Raw genomic sequence first — 9,356 nt, forward strand, 5'->3', positions numbered from 1 at the left:
GGTAGTGAGAGCCCAGGTTTGAAAGCTCACGGAGGGACACGCGTGTTTTGCATCTTCCAACGCGACCCGTCTGCTGGGGATGTGGTGACCGGGAGGTTTTTACATCCATGTTGAGAAAGACAAAGGATTTCCCCTTTGCAAAGGGAAAGGAAAAGGAAAAAAAAAAGCCGCCCAAACCCACACAAGCGAACAGATGCTGTTTTCCCCCTAAAAAGTCTGTCTCTTCCATCCAGCTTTCAAAATAGTGAATGAAACTCCACCATGGCCAGACTGAATGTGCTTTAGTGCATCGGCGGCCGGGGGAGGGAGACTTGACCGACTTCACAGTAACTTTTTCAGTGATTGCAAGTGAAACAGATGTTGCTCATGAGCTGAGGACTTGAGTGTGGCTCCTTCTCGTTGTAAGAAAATGGTCTGTCTTCAAGATGTGACGAGGATGAGACAGTTTTTAATAGCGTTTATTGTGCTCTTAGGGATCTGCTTGGCTGTATGGTACCTCTGATGTGGCAAAGCAAATGAATGAAGATGGGGCTAATGGCGTTACTGGAGGTGGGGTAGTTATGCTGTTAAGCCAAATAAGAGCTGATGTTTGTTAACAGAACGCCTATAAATTAAACCAGCTGTTTGGAAAGCTCCTTCTGAAATCGTTCCTTCATCTTAAGGTCTAAAGTGTACTTGGAAATTGAAGTTTGTTTTTCAGTGTAAGAAGATGCATTGAAATCTCTACTTAGCTGGTTTTTAGGGCAGGCTGAGGGGTATTGCCAAGCGGAGCTCTTTTGCTTTGTGTAGAGCAGCAGCCGCGCAACTTGAATAAGCTGAGGAGCGTGGCTTAATGTCAATTTACTACAAGATGGGATTGCAGTATTTTCTTGTTTGCTTTGTTTTGCTGTCATTGTATTAAACTGATGCCACTACATCACCTCACATGTTTCTGGTTGATCAGAGTCCGCTAACGATCCCAAAACAGCATCCACAGAAGGTTTTGAGATGGTTAAACTGAATTGATGCTTGTGTGCCGCCGAGTCCAGTCCAGTGGGACTGACTGCAGAATAAAGCATCCTTTGGCATAAGAAGTGTGTGTGGGAGAGGGAAGGACGAGAGAATTCAGCTTCCTCATAAGCAGCGGGAGGGTGAGACCATTCATCCTCCAGAATAGTTGCTTTTTGGAGAGGTGCTTTATCTTGGGGTGATAGGAGAAGAAAGGACAGTGCGTTGGGAGTGTTTCATCTCCTATCTCTTATCTAATCCACTTAGCATGCTGCTGTTGTGTTGCTGGGGGGGCAGTAGGGAGTTTGAAGAAATAGTTAATTATACAGTAGAGCAAAGCGAGGCTGATGAGCGTACGCCTGTCAAGCTTTCAGCATAATAATCATATTTTATAAGGGCCTGGAGTGGTTTGTGTCTTGTTTTAGAGAACATGGGGGTAGAATTAAAGGAAGAGGGAAAGGAAGGAATGAAACGAAAAGCGACTCCGTTTGACTTAAAACTTAAGATAACATTCCTGAGTCACAACCTTTTAGGTCCTGGCAGGATATGACATTATGTTAATTGTAAAAGCATGCATAAAAAATAACTCCAGCGAACTGCTCTGAAGTGTCTGTGCTTAATTTTAGCCGAGCAGGGCGTGTTTTGGTGGGATGGGCGGCTTGCATTTTAAGGCCCTGATCCCACAGATGTGAAGGCACATGTGTAATGCGTTGCCTGTAATTTTGCTTGACTTAATAGAGCCTGATCTTAGTATGTAAATGTAAAGGCATGCATAAGCAAAGTCCTGGCAGGATCAGTGCCGGGAGCCTGCCGCGGGACCTCTCAGCTGATGAAAACCATGCATATGCTGGAGTGTACATCAGAGTGGAAGGATGCATATGGTCATCTGTGCTGGCTCGCTCTGGGCTCAGAGTGAGATAAGCCTCTTGCAGGCTGGAAGCTGTTGAGATATGCTGAATCGGGGACCCCCTTCCTCTTCCTGTGTTAATTCCCAGCATCTTGGCCAGTGCTGGAAGGTTTCTCAGTTGTTCGGAGCATGGAAGTGGCCTCTGGCCTCCCTACCCTTCTCTTTATTCATTTATCCTAAATGTGTACACAATCGTAGCTTGGTTGATCTAGTTAAAGGAGAAAAGCTGATGTATAAATGACACCCCCTCCCCTCCTATTCAAACAAAAAATGGTGGAAAATTAAGCTGAGATACAATTTTTTACATGCAGGCAATGGAAGACATTATCTGAGAGACTAAAACTTCACAGTGTATTCTTCAATCTGTTTTAAAAATACTTTACAATGAGAGACTGCCAGTTTCCATGGAGGGGAGGGAATGAGAGACGTGAAGGCAGAACGGCACTGATGTAGGTGAAGAAGCTGTGGGTTTTTGTCTGTCTGTGAGCAGCAGATCTACCCACACCCGCTGGGATCAGCAAGAGCGGTGGGGCAGCGCCTTTGGAAATCACATCCACGTGTGTTGGTGGGTGGAGCAGAGCTTTTAGACTTTAGGCAGTGAGATGAGCACGAAGAAAGGGGATCCACCCCTGTCTCTGGGCGTTTGTGCCCCTGTTCACTGAGTTTCTGGTCATCTTCACTGACAAAGGTGCGACTGGGTGGCTTGCTCTCACTGTGAAGCCTGGCTTTTTGGGCCTGGCCTGGATCACTTGCCTGTCTTGGGGAAGCAGACCCGGGTGGTGCACACAGGAGCATATTTTAGGTTGTGAACTCTTAATTTCCTTTATTCCCCTTGGTGCCTTGCCTGCAGTAGGAAATTCAGACAATTCTTGTTGCTGTCGTCCATGCTAACAATGTTGGGAACCTGCCTTCTCCTTGCCTTGTTTGGAGTCAGGACCTAATGGGCATCCTTGGCAAATCCTTATTTTGTGTAGACAAGATCATGGGGAATCAATTTTTGTGTCTGAGTAGGGCCTCTGAAATAATGATGGGGATTGATTAAGCAGCATGAATCCGAGAAGCACAATATTTACTCAGCACTGAGGCGTGTTTTCTGTGTCCCCTCCCTGCCCTTGCAGCCCCCAGGAAAGATGGCTTTGCTGGCTGCACTGTCCTGGAACGATTTAAGGGTTGTTGCCCCTTTTGTGCCCTTGGTACGCCTCTTCCTCTCAAGGAGAGCATGGGCACGAGGCTGCTTGGTCACTTGTGGCTTGGCTTGTGGGAGAGATGCTGAGAAATCAGGGTCTTCTGTTGGCTTTGCGAATGCTTCTGCCTTGTCTGACCCCTTTGGTGGCTTGGTTTGGCTCTGGGCTTCAGTCCTATAAGCTATGGTGGCTCCTGCAAGAAAAGATACTGAGGCTGTTTCAGCTCAGGATGCTTGGGCTCAACCAGGTGATGCAAAAACAACAAAAAACCCAACCTCGCAGTAGTACTCCTATCTTTTTTTAGGTACAGTATCTAGCTGCCTTCACTTCCAGCTCCGTGAGCAGCTCTCCAGCCTGTTGTAGTAAGTGATGCGTGATAATGGTTCAGACAAACACCACGGTGCTGTTAGCGTTCAGCACTAATGCTGCTGGAGAATGCTCCAGACGAGAGGCAGAAAACCAACTTCAGGCTCTTGCTGTCTTAGCTAGCAGCAGTAGTAACAAAAAATTGCCCCAGATCATTATCTTTCTCCTTATAATAAGAGCTAGTTTTAGGTGATACGTGCAGCAAGATGGCAATAAGAGATGCTCTTGGCTGCTTCGTTACGTCTGGGTGCTTTCCCCCTCCTCTGTGCCACGGTGCCTGGTGTAGATGTGCGTGGGGCTGGACTTGCAGGAGTCACCAGAGCTTGAGCAGCTGTGATTAATGACGGTCCCACAGGGTCTTGTGTGAGGAGAAAAAGCTGTGAGGAAGAGGAAAAGCTCCCTGTGGGTTTCCATCAGCAACACCCAACCTTTCTGCAGGCTTTCTCCTTGTGGCTGTGCTCTCTGCTTGTCCAACATCAGTGATTCCCCACTGTTGGCATGAACCATGTCCAAAGGCTATCAGTGCCATTTCACTAGTAGTAAAAGTTGTTTTGCGGAGCTCTGCTATTGATGTCTTGTGCTATTTTGGGGGCTCTTTGTTTAAAAATACAGCCTGCTCCTGTGTCTATAAAAGTGGCGAGGTAGCCTTAGGATCTGAATTTGCAATTAGAGCTTTTGAAGTTGGTGAAAATCCAGAGGAGTTGAACCTTTCTCTTGCAGACTTAGGCATTTTGTTTTCTTTAGTGTTATCCCCCATAAGGTGATGGCAAAGAGCAGACTGGTGCTGTTTGTTTGGGTTTTCTATTTGTTTGTTTTTCCATCCTTGTGTTATCTAATTGAGTTTTCTGTTAGTGTTTCTGCAACTCGGATTTCTTTTCGGATGGGACCTAGTCACCCGAAATATGTCACTGAAGTACTGTACAGGCACGTATTTCTTTACCAGATCTGGTGATGAATACTTGGCACAAGCTAATAGCAAGAGGCTTGTTTTAGAAACATTTTGCTTTTGCCACAGATGTTGCCTGCTTTGCCAGCGGCACCTGAGAGCCGATTCCTGTGAACAGCGGGAGCTGTGATTGGAATTGCTTCTGGAAATCTGCATGCACCTCTTGTATTTCATTCAGAAATTGTATTAGCCTCTTTCATGTGATAGGTGTGAAAGGGGAGATATTAAGTGTTTTGTATCCTGGGGGGGGTCTTTGCTAATGATTTTGGGGTGTTTTCTTGTCTTGCTAGGTGATGGCGTGAGCCTGCATTTCCCTCTTCTGCAGGGAAGCACAGTGGCTGATTGGCAGTGAAGTACGGAGCACAAACTGCAGCAGAGATTGAATTTCAGGTTTGCTTTGATTCTTGCAGATGGAAGCTCCCACTTGGAGCCACAGCCAAATCTTTGCATTTCAGAGCTCTCAAATCATCTCCTTTCAGCTCTTGTGAAAACCCATCTCCTGCAATCCGAGTCACTCCTGGCATCTTTCAGATGGATGGAGGATAGCAAGGTGGTGGTCCTGGCTTCACTTTTCCAGGACAAAATTTGGCAGGCAGCAGCGTAGCTTTTGGAAATGAGAAATTTGCACCTAGAAAGGTGAAGGTATTTGGTTATCACTGGCCCTTGTTCTTGGCATAATAATGTGGATTACCCCAAATTCTCCAGATATGTGTAGAAAAAGTATAGGGTTGCCAGCAAAGAGGTTATGCATAAATGCAGTTAGGTTTTCCTTGTCTTGCTTCTTAAAGATTAGCGATATTTCTTTTCTCTGTTGTCTCCTTCTGTTTTAATCAGTGGAATAAAATCTCTTGTATATCTGCAGAATGAGCTTACTTAGAAACAGCACGGCTAATGACGTGTCAGTAATCTGGGGTTTTTTGTTTCTAGTTCGAGATGTCAAGACTGAACTTTTCATAAACTGCTAGATTAAATAACTGGAACAAGTGCCTGTTTACTCTTAGCGTTTACAGCTAAAAGATTAGATGGTCATGCTCTGAGCAGGTATATTGCCAGCCGTAAATGCTAGCGGTGATTATAAGGCTTAACACAGCATCTGGGACTGAACATATGCACAGCCCTCAAATCTGCCTGTCAGGACCCCGAGAGGAGCGGGATTTTGCCAGGCTGTCTGCTGACTTGCTCTCATCGCACCACGTCCATTGGCTGCTTCTTTCTCCCTGTCCAAATTTGTTTCGTGTCCAGGTTAAGCTATGACTGTTCTCATTGTGCCTTTTTTTTCCTTGGTCCTTCAGAGTTCTGCGGTCTGAAATGTTTTCCCTGTATCTTAAGCATAAGGTGGGGGGGATGTAATATCTCAAATTCCATGTCAGCAGTTTTGTCTGTAAAGCTTTCCCGAGTTGTGGCCAGGTAACTCTGCTGCTGCTGTTCTTTTTATTACAAGAAAGAATGAATCGATGATTAGTCCTGTATTATCTTACAGAATCAGAAGATGAAGATTGTTACTTACATTTGATAATGGCTTCTTTCGTTTCCTGTATATTGCCTGTCACTTCCAAGCCAAGAAAAATTCAAATTAGGGCTTTTCTGCCACGAAGTATCTTTTATCACAGAAAATGCCAACCTAGTCTCATCCCGTTTCATCTGTCTCATTAATATTGAATACAGCAGCCGAAGCAAAGCAGGGAATTTCAGCTAATATCTGACAACGGCACGCTGAGATTAAATAACATCCGAGCACAATCTGCTATGTATAAAGTAATTGGCATTTTCCAGGAGCGTTTGACCTAATTTATGGGGTTTTTTTTTCCTCTTCCTGCCCCCTCAAATCTGTCTTCAGAGGTTGGTTAGTCATCAGGAAGCCTTCAGCCTGCTTTTGAGGGGGTGCTTGGTGCCAGGTGGTGTCTTGAGCACCCATGGGGGTGAGAGGTGCTGAGGGTCTTTGTGGGGAGCAGGTTGTTGGGTACTCGAGGGTGCTCTTCTGGTTGGTGTCAAGGCCAAGGTGCGAGGAGTCCCTGTCAGAACCCAAGAAGGATCTGAAGGTGCTGCCTCTGCACCTAGAAGTTGCATTTCCACTGCGTTGAAGAAGCTGGGCTGAAAGCTGCAACTGAACAACATCTCCAAGAAGTGCTGTACCCTCTGGGATGCGCAGTTCATGGTCACTGAGCAATTGGAACGATTCGGTTGGCTTTCTGATGTGTAATTGCCAAAAAGCAGTAGTGTCAGGGGACTTGGGCTTTGTGTTTCCAGGTAGCTGAGTATTCACTCTTGCTATTCAGCATTTGGAGTAATGCTGTTCTTCATTATTAGACCATTAATTACAAGAGCCACTTGGGTTTAGGTCTTGTGTGGCTGGCATCCTGCAAGTGTTTCAGTCCCCGATTTGCTGGGTGGTCTTGGGCAAATAACTTCACTTTGGTATGGTTTTTTCCTCCATCTGTAAAGCAGATGATAATTCCCTTGTTTTGAAAGGTACAAAGCTGTAATCAGTGGCTTTATATGACCCATGGTCACCTTGACAAACCTGGCCCCCCATTGCACCAAATCTCATGAGACCTTGTGGCACAGAAGTATTACCAGCCTGAATGCTTTTAATTAAAAACACTTTCAAGAAAACAACTATTCAAATAGGGTAATATGCAAGTTAGGTTTTTAAGGAGACTTAATGAGTAATTTGAATGAGGAAGAAGGGTTTAAAAGCGAGCAGTGTGAATAACTCCCCTGACCTTGTTTTTCTCTGTTTACATAAATGCAACCGAGGGCAATTTTCACATAGAGCATTCCTGAGGCACAGTGAGTTTCTCAGTCAACCGCCAGAACCGCTTAAACATCAAAGCCAGAGGTGTTTTGGTTTTGTTGCTTAAACAAAAACACCATTTGAAATGTGAAGTGTGACTCCTGACTGTTACTGAACACGGCCACGTTTCCCCTGGGTTCACCCTTGCCAGGAAAGGAGCTCAGAGTCCAGACGCTGTCTCCATCTACACTGATTGTGGTACGTGGGTCTTTTTCTGGGCTGTGCAGGGTAGGTGACCTGGTATTTCTGGTTTGACTGAGTGCCATGCAGAGGAGGGTCATGGCCCAGCATCTCGCGATCAGTGGCACTGAAGGGTTGGAGAGGGGATGAAGTTGGCTGGATGGCTGCTGTCGTCCTGGCTCCTATACAAGTAAGAAGATTGTGCAAGTCTGCTCTTGAGGTTTATGCTGCAGTTTGCATCCTTAGGTACTACTGAGTGACCCCAGGAGATGTGACTGAAAACATCATGTACCAGAGCAAAGTAATCTCCTGAGGTCAATGCACGCTGGCCTGACACAGGACCAGGCTCTTGTGTTGTGTTGGTACCGTGATGTGCACAGCGTGGGAGCCTTGATGCTGTGTGGATGAACCCAGTTCTTTTTTCTAGACACTTGTGAGAGGAAGAACTGAGCATTAGCCCTCCTCTTCAAAGGTTTACCACATCCCTGGAGCAGTTATTCACCTGTCAGACCCCCAACTGCTCTTATCTAGGGCATAAGCAACCAGTCCAGTGCTTCACGTGTGTTACCTGCTGCTTAGAGCGATGCAGCAGCGGAGACCGCTGCATCTCCAGCCCGTGCAGTGTTCAAAGGAATGCGCAGCAGCAGATCGCTTGCTTTGGTATCTCTCATTAAATCACTTGTGCCAAGGGCAAAAGCATGCGCTGCACATGGGAATCGTGCCCCAGTTTTGGGATAGGCAGATTTGCAGTATTTGGAGTTGTAGAGCATGTCGGAGCAGGGAGCTCCTTCATGTGAACTAATCTTGTGGAGTCCTCTGCAGGAAGCGCTTGCTCGGAGCAGGCTGAATTAGCCTTTGGGTATATTTGTCTTCCTGAATCCTTGGGTTTGGCTCCATGAAGCTGTGGCAGGATTTACCTGCTCTGTCAGGTCTTTAAACCCGTGCTGCTGTGGAGAGCTGAAGCCCAGCACGGGGAAGCCCTGCTCGTCTGTCACGGTTATTCTTGCTCCGCCGTCGACTCGTGTTCAGCCGATACGTGGTATGTGCTGGCATAGTTATTTGGCCAAGCTAAACAGCTCACTGCTTTGGTTACAGAGGGATACCTGATGTGCCCTGCTGCCTATCTTGGTGCTTCCTGGAAAAAAAAAAGAGACTTGAGATCTGGAAAATGGCATCTGGAATGGGCAGTTTGTGACCTGTATGGGATGATGGCTGGCCCACAGTCTGCCTCTGTAAATCTGGCTGGGGGAAAGCAGGCTGTCGTGATCTGCCTTGGCTGTGGGATCAGTGATGGCTGGCACCTGGGTGCTGGGTCACTCTCTTTGGGGTGATACCTCTGAGGGGAAAAGGATGATGAGAAATGTGAGTAATGTGGGTAGGCAGAGCTACAGTATAAAGTGACTGCAGGAGATGCAAGCTAAGCAAATCCTCTTGCTTCTTGTTACTTGGAGGAACAGCTTCGCAAAATATTCCCTTCTTCCCTTCCAAAAGTTGTCCTTGAGCTATGTATTTCGGCAAAGTGGAGTGGAATATGTATTGTCTGGATTTAAAAGGTTGCAAGACTTAGATTTCTACTGGGTATGCGTTTAGGTTGAGCGCGTGAGCAAAGAGTCTGAGCAGCTGGACCCTTCCCAGGGGTCAGCGCTGCAGAGTTTGTCCTGTTTGCATGTGGGGTACATGAAGGAGTAACATTGTAAGTGTGGGTTTGATTTAACACCGGTCTGTTACAAGTTGCGGCATAGATTGCTACAGCACAAGCCTTGACAGGCGGGCAGAAAGTAAAAGTTAAGTGTGGATGTGACTGCTTTTGCTTTCCTTTAAAGCACAGGCATGACTGGGATGGGCAGTCAAAGCAGAACACGGTGGCCAACATCAGTTTATCTGTGGTGGTGGGTGCTGGCTCTTGTTTAACCTTTTACCAGGGCTCCTTCGACAGCTGATGGATGTTTCAGCAGCCTGCGTGTGGAATAATTTATGAATTTGGAAGAGAGC

Source organism: Mesitornis unicolor, unplaced genomic scaffold, assembly GCF_000695765.1.
Source record: "Mesitornis unicolor isolate BGI_N332 unplaced genomic scaffold, ASM69576v1 scaffold17227, whole genome shotgun sequence".
Taxonomy (NCBI): domain Eukaryota; kingdom Metazoa; phylum Chordata; class Aves; order Mesitornithiformes; family Mesitornithidae; genus Mesitornis; species Mesitornis unicolor.